This window comes from Anguilla rostrata, chromosome 12 (assembly GCF_018555375.3).
Source record: "Anguilla rostrata isolate EN2019 chromosome 12, ASM1855537v3, whole genome shotgun sequence".
Lineage (NCBI taxonomy): Eukaryota > Metazoa > Chordata > Actinopteri > Anguilliformes > Anguillidae > Anguilla > Anguilla rostrata.
Window position 1 is genome coordinate 14,541,040 of NC_057944.1, and position 19,906 is coordinate 14,560,945.

The window sequence follows — 19,906 nt, forward strand, 5'->3', positions numbered from 1 at the left end:
ATCCACATCATATGACCCTTATGATATTTGATACATCATAGTACTTTCTGTTTTGATACTCACTGGACACTTACTAGTGTTTAGCACAGCACAGTAACATATGCTTTACTCTATTTATTGCGACTGATGTTTTAGGTATCAAATAGCTAGTTATTGTTTGCATTACATCTTCGCTGTCTACTTCATACAATTATCTTTGTTTGTGAATACATAACAAATCAAGTTTTACTTCAGTTTTTGATTAGCAAGAAGACCATTTATCAGAACAAAATAAGGCTGTGTTTCTTGTTTTATTCTTGTATACTACTGCGTTGTTAATTATGTATCTTACAAGCAGACATTCTCAGGAGTCACTGTTTGTGTCACCAATTGGGACAAGAGCAATAGTAAGTTCCATTTGAGCAAAGTTTAAGAATCCATGCCAGATTCTTGATTGGCACCTTGAGTATTGTTGTCCAGAATACTTCACGCTCTTTCACACTGCATTAGTTCCTCCCAGTGGTATACCAGGCTCCCCCAATCAGTGCTAACTCTCCTATTGTACTGTGGGGAGGTTTGGGTTTCACAGCAATAACTCAAGATGCACAGCTGTTTCCACAGCTGATTCCAAATGAGAGAAAAAATATATTAAAAAACGTACTGTGTCACAGGTGTCTTCTTGAACTGATTTTTTTTTCTTTGGAGGGGCTGCAAGTGTAAACCATTCTTGGAAAGACACAGCAGATCCTGGAAAAAAAAAACCCCATCAACATCTGGTGGCTCCAGAGCTACATGGACATGGTTTAATTAGCTGAGGTAGAGGTACATATAGTTATGGATGGAAGCGATAAGGCCCTTAACTGCAAGGACTGTAACAAAATGAGAAGTTACCACAAGCAAGTGGTATCAACGATCTGAACACAAACCAGCTATATCTGACCTACATTCAGTTATCTCAATAATGTTTAATATAGAAAACAAAACATGCTTCAGATTATTGGCTGGACCGCAACAGTGGGGCCAGCCCTATAAACGCGAATGTCTGTGACTGAGTGACTGAGTGAGTGATGAAGTTACACCATTCGTCGGCCGGATGAAGTGTGTTAGGTCCAGCCATATACTAGGTTTTGACCTGCTCTTGTTATTATTTCATACTGGCATGTGTAAGTCATTTTGGCTAAAGCATCTGGGAAATAACTAAGTTATAAATAGATTTTAATTCTTCATTAATAATGTTTTTAATCTGTGTTCACCAGTGCTGTATGAACTTTTCACTGTCTTATCGTACAAAATTCTGTTTAACTTTTCTCTTTAATGATAACCTCAATGTTTCTCCTATTCACAAACAATGAGTCACTGTGAGTGTGTGCATGCATGAGAGAAGGAGAGAGAGAGAGAGAGAGAGAGAGAGAGAGAGAGAGATCTCCAAGGTGCAGCACCAAGTCATTGTTTATTCTTGAAAGCCAAGACAGAGTAAGGCTGGAGAAAGTTAAGACAGATCAGAGGTAAGATTAGAGGTAGAGGATGTACCTTCTGAAAAATTGCTAATTTAACCTGTGAAGTTATGGAACAATAAATCCATTAATAATGCTTTGCTCACCACTATATCATGCTTAAGCACTCCTGTGTGAAATCACAGTGAAGAATCACTTCTATCTCAGATCCAGGCTTTTATTCAAATGGAAAGACTGTAATATTTAATTTTCCAGTGACCAAGAAAACACAACGGTAGGGGATGCAAGGGATTGTGCCAATCAGCTTTAAGGGGGGTGATCAGGTGACCAGACTGAGAAAGACAGGGTATTTGGCCCCCAAGGCAGCCCTACTGTATAACACTTGCTTTGGGATTCTGAATGGCCATGTCTGAATTTCAGTATAAAATCTTATCTCACAGAAACTAGGAAGCAGCACTGTGTAGACAGATACCATAAGGCGTCTAGTATTATTCTAGCAACTTTCCCACCCACACTACTCTTGCCATTAGAGGTACACTGAGATGACAGAATGTGCAGACAGGAGCCACAGAGTTCACTGGAGCCTCCTGCCAGAAAATGACAGGATGGAGCAGGGAGAGGATGTTCGACAGAGACACGGACTGCGCTGCTTAAGGAAGCAGAAAAGCAGACTCCACCGACGTGGCAGATGTTCTTTTTTTGTTTTAAATAACTGACCTATTTATCCGTTTTTTCCCACAATTTCCCCTTCTGTCTGTGTTTGGAAAAAAGGAAGGGCAAAAGAAAGGAAGGGCCAAAGCCTAATTTTTCTATCGCGAAGTCTAGCAGTGATAAACTCAATCAGAGAAACACTATCAGATCATTTTACAACGCCACAGTCAGCCTACGCTCAGGTGGTCTGAGTTTGAACTGATGAATTACACTACTGGACTTGGCACACAGATGACTGACTGTAGTTCAGGTGAAGACAGCAGACTGATCTCACAGTGACCTACATAGATCTCATACCCTCTGTCTGACACTGTAGAGTTCCCTGTTCTTAGTCACAATCTGTGCAACATTTTTATCATCTTTAAGGCCAACAGCAGAACCCTGGGACAGGCCTATGTCAAATACGTATTCGTTTTGGATTTAAATACTTTTCTACGCTTTACTGATCTTGTCTGGTGTAATATAGCCTGCCAATATGATCAGAAGGTGGGGTTTGCACTTTTTGAGAGTATTACATTGGTTACAATACATCTGACAAGATCAGTAAAGCGTAGAAAAGTATTTGAATCCAAAACAAATACGTATTTGACCCAGGTCTGCCCTGGGAGTTCCTGCATTTTATTTATTGCAGGAGTTTAAAAAGCACAAACAATAAAGGATACAGGGGGAAATCATGCTAGCTAAATAGGTAATCCACATTTAATTGAATGTTCAAAAAATTGCAATGCTTTGTCATCGCTGATGCCAATTTTCTCTTGGCCCTCTCGGAATCGTTGTTTCAGCTATTAATAGCATCCCGTGAGCTCTCAGGGGTCCTCTGTAGGAACCAGAAGGCCTCTTTCACTAACATCACTCAGACAGATAAAAAACGTACTGCTCCAGGGCAAGAAACTATCACTGCGGCAGAACCCTGGAAATAGCACAGCGTGGACATAAACAATCGAAACAGTCATAAATAAGTTTAGATATGAGCCGAGATAAGGTCAGCCCAAAGCTGACAGGACAAGATGGAGTCTTTTGAAGAAGCCGTTCCTCTTTGGGAGAAGCGGTTTCCTGATCAATCGAGCAGGGATCAAACCGCATGGAGGAATACTGCACATTATTCAAGAGCGACGTATCTGTGAAAATGAAGTACTTTTTTCCGCTTCTCCTACACTTGCCCCATGGGGTGTAGTGTCTCTCCCGTGTTCAGCACTATGACCTCAGTCCATTCATTTGCCTGGTCGAGCATTGCCGCAGTCTCCTTGAGTGACACAGCTCCCCCGTTTAATTCTTTTCTCTTTGGTCAATAACAAGACTTGTCTGATTCAAACACTAATTTTTGCTACCCAAACCCTTTGCTGCTGAATATCAAGGGCTCACATGACTAATTAGTTTTAAGTTTCACTGATTTATCAGGGTTTTGCTGGGAATGCAGTTAAATCAACCGGCAGCTGCAAATTTTCCTGAGACTTGAAAAATATTAAATAGCTAGAAACATGTCCTCCAGAGAAGACTGGAAATGGGACACATCCACATTTATTGAAAAAGTTTGGACTTTGTCTTGCATTTATTTTTTATAAAGGCAGTGTTTTAATTTTATCTCATCTATTGTATTAAGGGTACTCCTCTAAAGGATATAAAACTAATTTGACATTATTCCCTGCTTATTACCTGGACTAAACTCAAAACACTCTCCGGAAATCACTCTGAACTATGGCTTTGTCCCAACTGCCATTCAGATCAGGACTGTTAAATTTAACAAATTCAGCACTGAGTGAATTTGTCCTGTAACAGGCTGTAAGGGAGGAAATTAGTCAATAAAAACAGAAAGGTTCCCAGCAATGCCTACAGGAAAGGCTGCTTTAATAGCTTGTGGAAATAAATTGGATTTTTGGATCTTTTTTGGCAGTTTTCCATTTACGCCTCTTCTCGCACATTTAAAGGGCACTGCTGTACCAGGTGGTTATTCTATTATTTCTACTGCAATAAATGTATAAATTTAGTCCATATAAACTCCTCCCTGTGTGGGTTTTTGGACAGAGGCATTACAGGAAGGCAGCGACCCTTGTCGACCACAGCCTGGACAGCTAGCCTTTTAATTGGCCCAGAAGTGCAGTGCGTGGGATTCTGTCCCATTTGTTTAAAACTCAATAAATCAGCATAGGTCCTCTTACAATTACAGGCTGAGTCAATGTTACTGCACTATTAAGATGGTCTGCAGGAAGAAGGGGGGGTTTGGGGGTAAATATTGCACAGGATCCTGTGGGTCTAAAGGGGTAATACTTCCTAAATGAGGTGTTTGTGTCCTCTTTTTGACAGAACCATGTAAAACAATGAACTCTCAGGATTAAAGTGTTCATTAAGCACCAAAATGACACTGACACTCCAGTTTAAATTTCTGTCTTAAAAGTGTATTATTATTATCATCATTATTATGATTATTATTATTATTTTATATACCGCAATAAGAGATTTTAAGTTAAAGAAAAACTTTGTTTGAGTACTTGCTTACTCCGGGAAGGTCTTATATCTTTAACTCTCATCTTTGTTAGCATGCATGCCCAAGAGGAATTCATGAAAATGTAAAATATGTGGTTCTAATTAAGATTTATGGAACTTTGCCAGAGCACATTTCCAAAGAAAATATGGCTGCATTCTTATTCAGATGTCCATAGGAGAGAAGGGAATGAGGGAACAGATAGACAGAGAGTGAGTGAGTGTGTTTCCATTAGATCATACTCAGAGTATAGGGGCCAAGGGCTGGTCCTTCTTTCCATGTAAAAGAAGTGGACCCCCAGCTGTGGCCCCTGGCTTCCATCTGCATTATGGGCATTGTGAGCACACATATTTACCATGGTTTGAGACTGAGAATGCTCCAGATAAGGTCAATCACCTGTTAGAACTGCAAAGCAGGGGACAGGTAAGTCAAACATGTTAATGGTTGCTGGGGGTGGGTAGGGTTCTTGCCTTTCTCTTGCCTGTGTGTTCTCTGTCTCTGTTGTAGTGGTTGTGCTGCCAAAGTAAACCTCCTGGTGGGGTTTTATGTTGCTCACTCAACTCATTCTGTCTTTGTCTTCTGTCCATAGCTCTTCCCTAACTCTCTTTTCTTTGTTTCTCACCCTCACCAATGGAGCAACCAGTCCCATTCCCTAAGTCACCCTGAAGCCAGCTGTCTGTCCTCCATTTGTCCACCAGTCAAGCCTGCCAGGCCCACCCCTGGACCGCCATCATTGAATGCTTCATGCAACCTTTCCAAAATTTACTGATTCTGTGTTTGGAAACCAACACCATGAGCCAGCCAGAGGAAAGCCCCCCACAAGAGTTATTCCTCCGTGTGTTCCAGGGAGTTTTTCCCTGCCACTGTTGCCTCTGGCTCGCTCTGTGGGGAGTTAGGCCAGCGTGAACTGTGCAGCACATTGTGACAAATACAAAGTAAAATGTGCTTTATAAACCAAATGTGAAAGATTGATATATGTGTAAAACATTATATGCGAGTTATAAAAGCATTATGGACAAGACATGAAAGACTGGTAAAAAGTTCACATAATTTTACATAGATTCATTATCCATAAAAGCACATAAAAGCAAAAACTGCACCATGAAAATAAATAGTAACCTCTTTGGAAGCTCTATTTTAATTGTGTCATTGGTTTTTACAAAGGACCTGTTTCATTTCATAAATTCATTTTCTGATTCTATAATCAAACTTTTTTTACTGTCAGCTGGTTTTATTGGACTTTAATTCTTTAATTAAATTAGACCACCTACACGGATGTATTATTCATTAGACATCTTATATTATGAATCATATAATAAAGCACTAAATATGACAACAGTGTTTTTATCTTTGAAAGAAACAGTAATGACATTCACAAATCTTGTGCACAGCTCTATTATTTTAATTGGGAGGCGCCTGCAGTCCGTAAGTGCTTGGACAGTGACACGGTTTTTGCTGTGTTGGTTCTTTGCTCCAGCACATTGGATTTGAAATGAAACAATGAATATGAATTTAAAGTTCAGACTGTCAGCTTTAATTTAGATATCAGATTACCAGATAGATTCCCACCACAGTGTGTTTGATCTTTAAATTCCCTTCCAAATGCATGGCCCGATTTACTAAGGAAATAGTCGCAGCACAAAACATTCGCTATATTGCAGCTATGCTGCGGTCGCAGATAACGACACATCGACAGCCAAGCCTAGTATTTTTTATTCAATAAAGTAAATTCAACACCCTCATTCGCAATTTTTTGCACAGACATAAAAAAGAGTCAGAAACAATATGGAATGCTTACAAGGTCTAATTACAGGGAATTATATCCCTTACTGAATGCATATATCCAGAACAATAGTAGTAATTGTTTAAACCCAGAACTGAGATTTTTATACTAACTGCTAGTCGGTGACTTTGATAAAAGTCTTGTGTCCTTTCAAAATTTTAAAACAATATAATTTCATATTATATCTGAAAATAAATGAGAAGGTCATAGAAATGTGTGAAACATATTTTAAGTCTCATCACCTTTTCAAATTGTTAAGCATCAGAGGATGCATTCGTTCATCTCCACCCCCATGCTGCCCAGGAAAACTGATTTGACTGAGGAGGATGTGTGTACTGTCTGACACCCTTCTCTGGCATCCTGTGTATGAGCTATATCCTAATAGTGATTTTGACTCATTTTGACCCATTTGACCCACATAGATATTGCGACCTTGTATCCTCTACTTTTACATCAGAAAAGTAGGCACAGTCCTTTAGTAAATCTAGCCCTCAGTGTACAACTATTCTGGATAGTTAGACAATGGACACACACACACACACACACACATAATCACACTTACTGTACATATACACAGGCACATTTACATATAGTATGTGTACACACGTATGCACACTCACACACACACACACAATGGTAAACTTGATTCATAACACAGATGCAAATGTTAAAAACAGACAACAGCACACTATTTACATTCTGCAACTACACCCGTGCGGACTACACAAACCATAACATAAACCATGGGAACCACACAAAACCACAGTGAAAACCATACACACAAACATCTCCCTTTTCCTGCAACCAAACCGAGGGCCGGTGAAAACAGTCCCTCTTGCAATGGCGATGACGATCAGTGCTGTTGATATTAGAATTCCATCACTAGGAAAGTGTGACGCAGTGTGCAAAATTATTTTTGAGAAAGCATGAGGTGTCCCACCACAGTCAGAGTGTTTCACATGCGTCGGTGCCAGTGCCGGAGATGAGTGGATTAATGCGATTAGGAGCTGCTTCCTCTGCCGCTACCACACGGCTCAGTGTGACTGTGTGCCTGTCTGCCTGCACCGTGGAGCCTTCACAGGGTTTACCCCTCACTGCCTCTGTCCCCCGCAGCACCCAACGCCCAACACAGACGTAGCGGCGCTTCGGGAGTCAATGCAGCCGAAATGCCTTTGGAAGGCCATGTCCGCGCTGGCCCCAGAACACATCAAAGGGCTTGTATTAAATGCAGCAGCATGTAATTCACAGTGTATTCACCTCACACACACACCATTGTATCACAATACATCAGCAGAGTGAGTCCATGTTTAATTCCTCTCAGAAATGGACTTTTCCAGGCAGCAATGTAGGCTTCATGGTTCCCTTTCTGATTTTTCAGTGTTCTTTGAATGATTTTCAAAAAATCTTAAGAATGACAAACATACTTGACCATTGATCTTCAAATTTTATAGCAGAGTAATTGGAAATAGAGTATAAAAATGTTCAGAACTTCGGTATTTGATTAAAACAATATGTAGAATAATACCAATTTTAATGTGTGGCAAATAATTTGGAAAGAATCATTTGTAATTTAATAAAAATGAGCATGTTTAAATTATTTATGTAAAAGAAACTGAAGGCAATACCAATGTTATCAGAAAGGTTTATGAAATCGTCTTACAACTTTTTCATATCCGAGGGTTTGTAATTAAACTGCATTCAAACTTATATTTTAGTGATCTTTTATTCATAAATGTCTTCAGGCAAACTTAATGGAAAAGTAACCAAATTATACTTTCAAAAAAAGCAAAATATAGCCTACTACTATAATACTAAAATATTACTGTACCGTTGCTATTTAAAGTTGTTTACTTTAAACAAAGCTCAAGAAAAAAAAAAAGTTCATATTTTTCTGCGTCCAAGCGGTTCACGTAATGCCACAGCGCTATTTCATGACATCATCCCTTTCACATTCTGACAGATGCGTTGGGCCGCCGCCCCTCAGAACACTGGCAGGAGGACAACGTCATCCCTTTTTTTCCTCCTTTGGACGCATTGTTGCCCTAATTTCATTGTCAGGACCACCAGGCCATTTGAAAAGCCGAGCGTGAAGACGCGGGAGAAAGCAGTTACCGCCTCTCAGCCTGACGCTACTCTCACCACACTCTCCCACCGCTGCCACAGAGGGCCGTGTCCAATCCCGTTAGCTCGCCGAGCAGCCATTACAAAGGCCCTCTGCAGTTAATGCAGGCAGTGCCGCCGGGCGCAAGATATCTACCTGTGACAAATTTGGTGTCTGACTGGCTTTTTTTTTTTTTTTTTTTTAAAGAAAACGACTGTCAACAATTGGAAAGAGAAAGAAAACTTCAAATAGCCATTGGACTCTATAGCTTCCAAATACTCAACGTGGGGGAGGGGGCTCTTAAAAAAGAAAAGGCCTCATTCTGAAGTGCACACACTGCCTGTTTGGAGGGGCAATGAGGTCACAGATCTTCTCATCAAAGGTAGAGTTCAACATGCCGCTGATGGCTTGTGCGGACGTTTCCTGTGTGTGTGGGGAGATTTACAGAAGACTAATGGCCTCGGTGCCAACCGTCGCCAGTGACTGGCGCGAGCATTTTCCCCTCACTTGCTCTGTTTATTAACAGAGAAGAGTCCCCCATAAAGAGATGCTGGAAACATTTCCAGAGTTCGCAGGGGACGCGATCAGCCGCAGAGTATCTGTCTGGCGCCTGTGTCATCACTTCCACATCTTGAACAGGGTCAGAACACAGCCTGCCCACATCCTATCAAAGGCCTGTGGTCGCCGCCTCCGCGGCGCTATAAATCATGGCTCAATGCGGCGGGTTTCAGGGCCCTGTCCTTTAGCATCGCCGCTGAATGCTCTGTTTTACTTCCAGCACTTTGGTGTTGACTGACGGGCGGTAATGGTGGTGGCTTTTGCCTATAGCGTGCATTAACAGAATAAGACTTTGTAAGAAAAACCCTACCACCCCTTCCCCCAATGCAGAATAATCTCTTTTAAGTTGGGTAACTGAGTCAAAACCTAATTAAAGTGCTACAAGCAAACCAAGAGTGAGCTGATGCATGGAGCAGATAGTGCTTCCTGCATATTCAATTGTCATTCAAAACAATTTTGCAATAAAATTTTATTAATCGTTGGAATTAATCTTAGAAAACAAGTAAACAACGCATCTAGCCATAGAAAGCTGAAAGTGACCCATTACACACCAAAAGCACCCCTCCCCCCAACTAAAAAGAGGTATATCCAAACAGAAGCAGGTTGCTTGCTAACCTGTATTTTACAGCAAACCATGAAAAGTTAGTGACCGACCTTCCTGCATCTTGCAGCCTGCCATACTCAGAGACTGATATGCCTGTATCTTACAGCTTCCCAGAAAGCCTGAAAGATGGCTGTATGCCAAAATGCTTTGGTTTTATCCGGGAGCATTAGCATTAGGCGCTGGCACGTACAAATGCAGAAGCACTCCTTTCCACAGGTCAATAAATTAAGTCCAACCAACTGCATTCAAGCCATGCCTACGTAAATTGAAATAGCTTTCCACTGTTTGCCGCTGCCCCAGCAGGCAGGGCTGTATAAGAGCACTTAAACATCAGTAAACAAGGGGGAGGGGCAGGGTTTCCATATAAACATACACTATACAGAACTTCATAAATACTCCATATACACTCCACCACTAGGCAGAAATACAGAGAAGATCGGCAGCCTTCATGACTTTGCAGTAATACCCCCAAATTTCTTTCTTCAGAGAAAAAAGTTTTTATTTGAAATTCTGGGTGGGAAGATCTTTCTTTCACTGTATCGTTTGTTTTTAAATCTATAGGCCAAATAGCCCATGTCTGTGGAGCTCATAGTGTGAATTATCTGGGATTGCATCTCTTTGTAGCAGATACAGCCCTCACAAAAGAATTCCAATGTTCTATATGATAAATGTCTTACATACAAACATTTTACTACAATGTTGGTTTCAAATTATTGTACAGAAATATTTTACTCATATATAACTTGTTATTACTGACATTAAATACAGGATTAAAGTACTGAACTGTTAGTGCAGTAACATAATCAGCTTTTTTTTGCCTTTTTTGCCTCAGCGCTGAAATACTTTAATCACCCCAAGAGTCTAAGAAAATGACACTCATAAATGTTTATGTCAGTGAATATATTCACACACTAAAACTGAATTGTTCATTGTTTTGTCTGTCATTTCAAATTTTGCTGTTACGATTTATATAATGGGCAGTTGGCACACGTTCTCTCCCCTAGTACAAGTACAGGGATGATGTTTATTGTTATTTTTAATATCATTTTGATTTTATTTTCAAGCTTAATTCAAACTTAATAAACTAGAGACGGAGTGTACTTCCAGCGACCCCAGGACACACATATTCATATATTGAGTACATGTGTGACCTTTGGCACGTGTGGTTACTTGTTTATGGGGCTGGATATCCACCAGCGATGACCTCTCTGCTCTGCGTGATGTGTGTGCACTGGCGAGGCCCCTCCCAGGCGGAGCCAGGAACAGTCAGGTGGCTTAAGAAGAGAACACATCTCTGCAGCGTTTCTGCATAAATCATCCCAAATATCCAAGTTCATCACATCACACAGTCTCCCCTGGGTTCCTACTGATTCACAATAGCACTGAAAAATCTGGATGTGGTTAACAATGGCACAGAAACACAATACTATGTAATAAAATGATCAAATATTATACAAAGTATGCACTCTCTTTCTCTCTCTCCCTCTCTGTCTCTTTCTCACTTGTGGTTACTCTATCTATCTATCTATCTATCTCAATCTAATAGATAAGCTACATTCTTGGTTTATATACACAATAAAATGTTCAGTGTTAAATCAACCCTTATAAAGTACCACATCTGGTCCCAATTGGACTCATATGTACTCTGTCAGAGTTGAATTAACACTGGATATTTTATTCTGCATAAGCTCTTGTGAAAAATGATAACACATGGAAATATTACTAGGTCCTACTGGATATTCTAACTAAATTAAACCTTTACCAACATAAAGCACAACCTGGAAGGTGTACAGTAGCTGTCAATAGGTACTATTAGTTATATACTGTGAAAGTGTGAAAGATTGACACTATGGCTCCAATACCCAAAAAATAACAAAGGGATACAGCTTGTGCATCCCTCAGTTATTTTCACAATTTTCAGCATCTACAGTTTTAGTGTATAAGTGATATTTTATGCCGACCAACAACATCTCTTCAAAAGTCCAATGTGGTTATTATTATGCCTTATCCCCCTTTTGTGTTTTTTGGAGAATTTATCTGGAGTATATAAATTATGCCAATGGGTATGCTTGTAAGCACAACCTTAGTGTATCAGCCCCATGGAAACTATCACATTGGGGCGGGGGGTGAGGGGTATAGGGGCTCCAGGGACAATCAAAGGGGGCGGGGGTCCATCCAAATCCGAACATCCCCCTTTGCGCCGCCTTCTCTGCAGTAGATCTGCTGGCCTCTGGGTTTGGTTCACTGTCCTCTGAGGGGATCTATAAACAATTACCAGATGTGCAGCTGTGTAATATCAATCTGCAGACTGAAGTATATCTCAGGACACTCCGCACAAACTCATGAGAAAATAAAAACGCTCCCCGGCTGCAGGAGCTCTACGGCTCGGCCTTTCCAGGGAAGGCCTGAAACGCACGGTCATGGGGACCAGTGGGCTGGGTTTCTCAGTTAACTTGTGAAAAGCGCGGTTATGTGAGAGAACACTATGTTTATGAGGATAAAACCCTCATTGCCTTTCCTACTAGAAAAATTTGCTTAATATTATTATTATTATTATTATTATTATTATTATTATTATTATTTCCCATTCAAAATGTATTTGCTCTCAGTAACATCTAGAATATAACACATTACATTGAAATTTAAAAAATATATTTCTTATCTGAAAAATAGCACTATCTGCTATGATTATGTAGATAACAGCCTTTTTTAAAAAATAGATTTACTGAGACAGTTGTAATTTATAACATTTTTATATTTCTATTATTATTATTATTGTAGTATATGTATATATCAGCATCTGGGGTGAAACTGTCCCTTGGTGTTGACCTTGGAATTCAAGTTACACTAGCATGTTCAATGACATATCAACAGTTCCTCATTTGGGCATTGAATCCATTTCTTTTTGGTCACAAGCTCACAAATCACATAGCTACTCTGAAAGGTCAACAACTCTGTTGTAGGATAGAAGAGTGTACACTACCTGATGTGTAAGCCTGTCTTTTTCCCCTCCTGATAAATGTGTCTTTTAGTGCCAACCAACAGAGTACCAGGACTGAAGATTTGTCTGCAACATCCACTCTTGCAAAGTGTCTGCTGGACAAAGTCAGCTGGTACCAGTCCATACAGGTAAATACCATAGATTAATATGCAGCAAGGCTAAAAACCATAACAAAATCGGAACATTAAATGGTCATGGTCAACTGTGAATACTGAAACAGAATTGGAAACATTACTATAATTTCTTCAGAATCCCAGCCCTATTTGACGTCATTTGATATCCGCTAGTGTCTGGTTCCCACAAAATGTAAGAAAAAATTGCTTGATTCAGCTGAAAAAAACCAATTTGCATCCTTTGAAACCTACACGATAAAACTTATGACAAGGATATTTCATTAGCACTCCATGTGCACCAAAGCTAGAAATCCCCAAGTCGTCTGTACAACAGGTGTTTGAAAATGTGGGAAAACTCACTTGGTTTTTACAACATCTGCTCCCAATCGAGGCCCTCTAAGAGCTCGTCTTGAGCATTCCTGATCATTCAAGCCAGTGGATCCTGAAATGCAACTGCCCTGCGCAGCTCAGCTGTGCAGATTACATTACGGGTCAGTATCACATACAGTATTGTATACGTGAAAATGGCCACCCATGTAGAGATGGCAGTGATGTTCACATTTAAACATATGGTGTAATAACATTAGCTGTTCTTTCCAGAGGCTATAGGTGTGATATACATTGGCAAAGTCCAGTCAGACACAGTCCCAGGCATCACTGCAGAGTGTAACTGCATCATGATTTACTGTTGAAGAAATTCTGACTTTCAGACTAGAACTGAAATGTTTGAACTACTCAATGCTGCAAGTGGTGTACAGCATATCTTCATCAGAAAGACAGGATAGGGATCAGGATCAGGATAGGGGAGTGAGAAGCATGGTGATCCCAAGAAGACATAATTTAGAAGTAATGGTGATCCCTTAATCCCTTTGCACAGATGCTAAGTCTGGCCAATCCTCACCAATTTAGGAAGTGTTTAAGACTTTATAACTCCAGATGTGAGCATCACAGAGAATAAGAAAATGGCTTACATGAAGCAAGACACTTGTACCATTTACAACACATTGATTGAAATCTTTGAAATCCCATCGAAAATGAAATGTCCAAATGATCATGTAAACCATTAAAGGACTTATTTTTATAGAACAATTGAAAGGATGGTTTACATAAGTAGACTTATTTGATTTATTTTGATTTATTTTACTAAAGGTAATAGAAATATATTTTCCAATCTTTTAAGTTTGATTCCCTAGCAGAAAAGAGTTAATTCAAGGAGATTTAAGATTGAAATAAATAAAAAAATGATTTCTTCACAAAAAACAAAATTACAACAGACAGTCAAACAATTTTCAAGTAAATTTTTCTCATAAATATTGAGGTGCAACAAATAGCTTTATGAAAATTCTCTATAACCAGCATAACCAGTTATAAGCAGGAGCAAAACTGAAAAAAAATACTATGTCAAATAAAATCTGCTGAAAATGTGTTTCAGAACCTATGCACATGTTGATATCATTAAAGACACACGTATTTGTTTGGCTGCAACAATGTAATATATTATCATATGTAATTTCTTTATTATATTCTCTGAGTAACATATCTTAATATATTTAAGGACTATTTATTTTTGGTGAGTGAACAAACAGCAGCACTTTAAAGAAGCAAATCGCTGCAGTGAAACCACGTTTCGCCTGTTTTTCCTGTTGTAGACTCATGGAACCTGTCCAGTTGAATCACGCCTCCTTCGCACGGCTCTAAAGAAGAAAAGTAATGGGGATGTAATTTAGGATTTTCCTGTGTTACAGTAAATTTGGGTTGCCATGGAAAAAGCATACAATGCCTATCAAAACACAAGCCAGGCTAACAGTGCCCAGAAGAGCCCTCAAGGGAAAAACACACAGCTGTAATTAAAACAGCATGCAGAGATCGGGAATCGGCTGCTCCATAATCAATGTGCTTCCCCCCTACTCCCCATCATTACCCCCTGCTCTTCTTCCTTTCACTTCTACTGTTCTCTACTCCTCTCCCCCCCCGCCCTTTCCCCCCTCCTCTCTCTTGACACCCCTGTATGTTTTTCAGAGCATCTGTGCCACTTATGTTTTTGAATTCCACATGATGGAATAGCGTAGAACATCTAACAGCAGTATACACTATCCATAGCATGGATAGTCTATTGTAATATTCATGGTGTGGAATATCCATCTGTATACATTTTTTGATGTTTGTATACCCCACAAGTAAATGTAAAAGTGCGAACTGTCTAATCAGCTGACTCCATGGAGTTGCCGGGATCCTTGGGAAGGGAACAGCCAGCCCTCAGCCGAGAAAGATTTATATTTGAGCACAAGCAGCCAATTAGAGTCAAACTGTGTGATTACAGCGAGAGAGGAACATAACTTTCTGTGATAACATCTGCTGGCAGTTTACTGGGTCAGCGACGCTTTAATTCGCTGTGTTTCCTTTCTGTTCAGCCAAGGAGAACTGTCAGAGACTCGTTCTTGTACGCAAACCGCTTCTTTATTTTGTTTTCCGCTGACAGTATCCAAACCCATTCCATTAAAAGAGTAAAACAAAAAGAATGGGCCTCCCCACCTGGAGATTTCCCCTGCCAGCGCCACAGTTTGTGTAGCTTTTCCATTGCTTCCCACTATAATCATTCTCTCTAACAACCAAGCTGACCTTAGAAGCAGCATTCTTCTCTGGATAATGCCATTTCCCCATAAAGCAATCCCTTTGTGTGATAATTATCAGGAATTGTTGTGAAAGCTACAGTTGATTATGAGCATGTTTCAGAAAACACATGGGTACTTGACCAAATGAATGAATAGATACACCCACAAATTATTTGGGCACTGCCTGGCCTTGAGCAGTTAGGGAGGCAAGGAGTTACCTTGCCTCCCTAACTGCCCAAGCAGTCTGGAACTATGGGAATATAGCACTGGTATGCAACTTTATTTCACAGTGAAGTTATTTCATTCAAAATGTGTTCACATAGAGCAAGTTGCTGTTATCATACATTCTCTGTCGTACTCACTGGGTTTCGGCCTGTCCCAGCACAGAGACAGGCTATTGCTGGTCTGCACGCTAAACCCGTACTGTGCCAGTGCTGACCGCTTAAAGGATGGCATCACTCAGCGTTAGGGTTTCAACAGTGTCTGATGATTGAAAGACAAAGTTAGCAACACATTTTGATTGACGGAGTCTTAATGGGTATCAGGGCGTATCTGATGCCTCTTCTACAGGTGAGTGTAGCTGTGATCCAGGTGTGCTAACACATGCAAGAAAGGTATGTATCTTCTTTCATGTTAATGGTGATACAGAGAGTAATCCTTAAGTATGCTTTTGCTCAATTTTCATATCCAAAACCGTGCTATAATTTCTTATCGAATGTTCCTATTCCATCTACTAGGTTCAGACTGACGATACCTTTCCCACAGTTAGGACACATCATCTGAGAATCATCACAAAATTCTTTCCAGAAAAATATGACTGGTTTCCTGGCTTAAAAGGGGCTTTCTTTGGAAAGCCCCATTCGCAAATTAGCTTAATTAGAGGCCTTAGCATGTGTGTGTGTGTGTGTGTGTGCGTGCGTGCATGCTTCTCCAAATGAAGTTTTCTGTTTGGTGTGCTTATTAAATTATGAAATTAGGTGATACACACTTTCAGGCTGGAGCTATGTCCTAAAACGCACCAAAACAATTAGTGCTGCTTTTCATATAAAACAACAGAAAGGGTGGTAAGATTCTTTCTTATATTACAAGCGGAGTGTAATACAAGCTTATTTGATGTTTGGATGTGAATAATTGTCAGGCCCATAATGTTTAGATTGTTTTGTTCATGTACAATGTATTTATGTGCACCCATGGTCAAGCTGAACTGATCACCTAAAGCCCAGTCCCTCTATGTCAGCTGAAACATGGATTATTCTGTCAGGGCTGCACAACAGTGAGGACCACATCCCCACCCCCACCCCACCCCCCACTGTACACATAATTTAAAAGGATGAAAGATTTTTCTCCTTTATTAGAGACTTAAAATTCCAGTCCTGAGTGTTTGGCAAGGTACATTTGAGTCAGCAGCATATTTGTGATTTTAATCATTGGTTGGAAGGCGGTGGGACATTAAAGGCTTTGTGTATTTTTAAGAAGACATAAGCGTAGGGGGCAAACGCTATGTTCTCTTATTACTCTGATTACAGACTTGCATGCTGTACATTTTCTTTCTTCAGTTCAGACCATTATTAGAACTGCACAGCTGCTGATTCTCACACACACTAAACTAACCTCGCATAAGTGCTATTCATTGTTTAAGTGAGTTCATACCTGTAGATGTACCTCGCCAAATCTGAACAGTGGTGAGTGAAATAATGACCGTTGAGTGTATTTATACGTAAGATTCAGTGAAAGAGACAGCATTGTTCTTTTTCCACAAGCTCCTCTTCCTTTGTCAGCAACTTTATTAAAGCGATACATCTGGATTGTCTTGATTCTAGCTCTGTAAACGTCCTTTGGGGTCCATTTCAGGTGGATAAAAAACTGACAAACCGGAAAAGCTAAAAAATGAAGCTCATTCGCCCAGAACAGACAGGAGATATGGCTGGGAAGTGCAGGCAGGGGGAGGGGGGCCAGGGGCCCAGAGGTGCTCTGCTGTAGTGCTGTGTGGCCTATAGTATCTACACTAAGTAACTGGCTTTCCTGTGGCACTATGTGGCCTCCAGCTTGCAATCACTGGATTGCATATGAGCATATAAGAGGAGTGCAGGCTCTTCAGATGGACTTTATGCAGAATTCCCTGTTTATCAACTGCACTCCTGATTATTGTAATGTTCATAAAATATATTTTACTTACATATTATTATGCAACCAATGCAGGTCACATAACAATCTCTCCCAATGGGAGTCATGCCATTCTATTTTATCCTACGCTTTTTGCTTTAATTCACTCAATTATACTGCTGTAAAGAGGTGAAGGTTGTTATGACATTACATTACATTACATTACAGGCATTTAGCAGACACAACTTACACAACTTTTTACATAGCACTTTACATTGTATCCATTTATACAGCTGGATATATACTGAAGCAATGCAGGTTAAGTACCTTGCTCAAGGGTACAACGGCAGTGTCCTTACCCGGGAATCGAACCTGCGACCTTTCGGTTACAAGCGCAGTTCCTTACCCACTGTGCCACACTCCGTCCTGTTCTACGGTCAGACGAAATGAGTGGGAAATGGGTAAGGGAACTGTACTGCAAACCGACCAATCACTTCAGTCCTTATCTGCCAACCCAAATCTAACTGAAAGCTGGCTAGTCTTTGAATGGCACTGGGCATGGGGCGGCTTTGAAACGCTAAACTTTGGACAGTTAGCTGATAGTCTGAAACCAAAAGTCTGAATAGCGTACCCCCAACGAAGTGATAAATCTCTACCCAGAGTACTTTCAAAAATAATAAAGGAAAAATGACAAAGCAAAAGCAGGAAACGCACTAACTAAAGAAACACAAAATCACAGGGGTAGGAAGGCTAAGGAAAGAATTAGAGTCGAAGGGAACAAGTCAGTGGTCATACTCGAGATCTAATCAGCAAACAAACCAGAAGGGCCAGACGGGAATCGGAATCCAACAAACATAGGGTTGAATATGCTACAGTGGTAAGTCAAACTAAGCAATAACTATACACAACACACCAACCACGAGTACGAAGAGCTAGTCTCCCCTGGTAGGTGGCAAATGGCTGCTTTTTCAAGTCGAGTAACCAAAGACGGAAACAGCCAATCAGATGACAAACCAGAAAGATGAAACACACATACAACACAAACAAAGTAAACGGACGACAGGGGTCCTAACACGTTAAAGCAGTGTTTCCTCTCCCAAAGCCCAGCAGAATGAGCGCAAGTGTGGACCTCACCGCCTGGTCCCTCCCTTAAGGCTTCCCTCTTCTCCAGCAGCCCTAAGGCCACAGGCCTCCACACTCTGCCCTGCCCTCATTCCCAGCCCCTCAGCACCCCAACACAAGCGCCCACGTTTTACCATAGTGCACATCTCCCTCATTACAAAGCATTGATGCATGTGTGCTTTAACTGGTAAAGACAGGTTCCAGTAATGGCTGTCACACTCTGCAGCAGCACCACTCCCTGAATTATTATGTGCATTTCTTTCCCCTGACCGTCTGGTCATGTCAATCATCCTACTGCCTTTGAGCAAGACCACACTGGGCTGTTTTTTATTTAAGTTTCTCTGTGCTACGTCTGTCTCTGATCATAGTTCCTCTGGTTTCTCACACCTCCACATTAGGCAACAATCAAATATATTCACATAGAAAGAAGATCATATTCCCAAAGAAACGAAAGTGACCTCTTAGGAATTGCAAAATAGATGCATTCAACTTAAGCTACATGCCACACAGTAATATGCTCAGTGTTAAATCAACTCTTACAGAGTACACATGGTCCTTATTGGAGTCATATGTACTCTGTTAGAGTTGAATTGACACTGGACATTTCACTGTACGGAAGCAGGGTATTTAGCCCTTTTGGAAAGAGGTAAAAGGAACATTATGAGAATTTTAAAAGTTAATTTTGGCAGCAATTTCTCAATTGTAAATCTTGTTTCCATTAATGGAAATTAAACTACATCTAGGAATGATGAAGAAGATTGCAGAAACTCATCACAGAGAGACAGTGTTCATTTTTCTGTCTGAGAGAAACAGAAGTACTCTCAGACAGAAAAATGAACACTGTCTCTCTGGGATGAGTTTCCACAATCCTCTTCATCATCCTGAAATGATGAAGAAGATTGTTTGTAAAGTTTGGTACTAGTACCAAAGTAAAGTTTGGTACTAGAAGCTTGTCAACAAATCACTGCTTATATAATAGATAGTGGTAATTAATATTTAAGACTCTTTTTTGTAACAAACCAATGAATTATAAATTGTGCTTCTGGGATAAAATTTTGATGATCATCATTGAAAGATCATCCATAAAATGCAGTGTCCGTTTGGTTCTGGCGCAACATATGCCTGGAGTTCTATACAGACCATAATTCCAGAATATAATAATAAAGAATATAATACTATGATAAACAGCACCAAAGACCTGGGGAAATTGGGAGCTCATACGCTGGTCCTGTCTCAGCGCAGTTCCTTGGCCAGATGCCAGCCCGCTGGGAGGAAGGAGTCCCGCA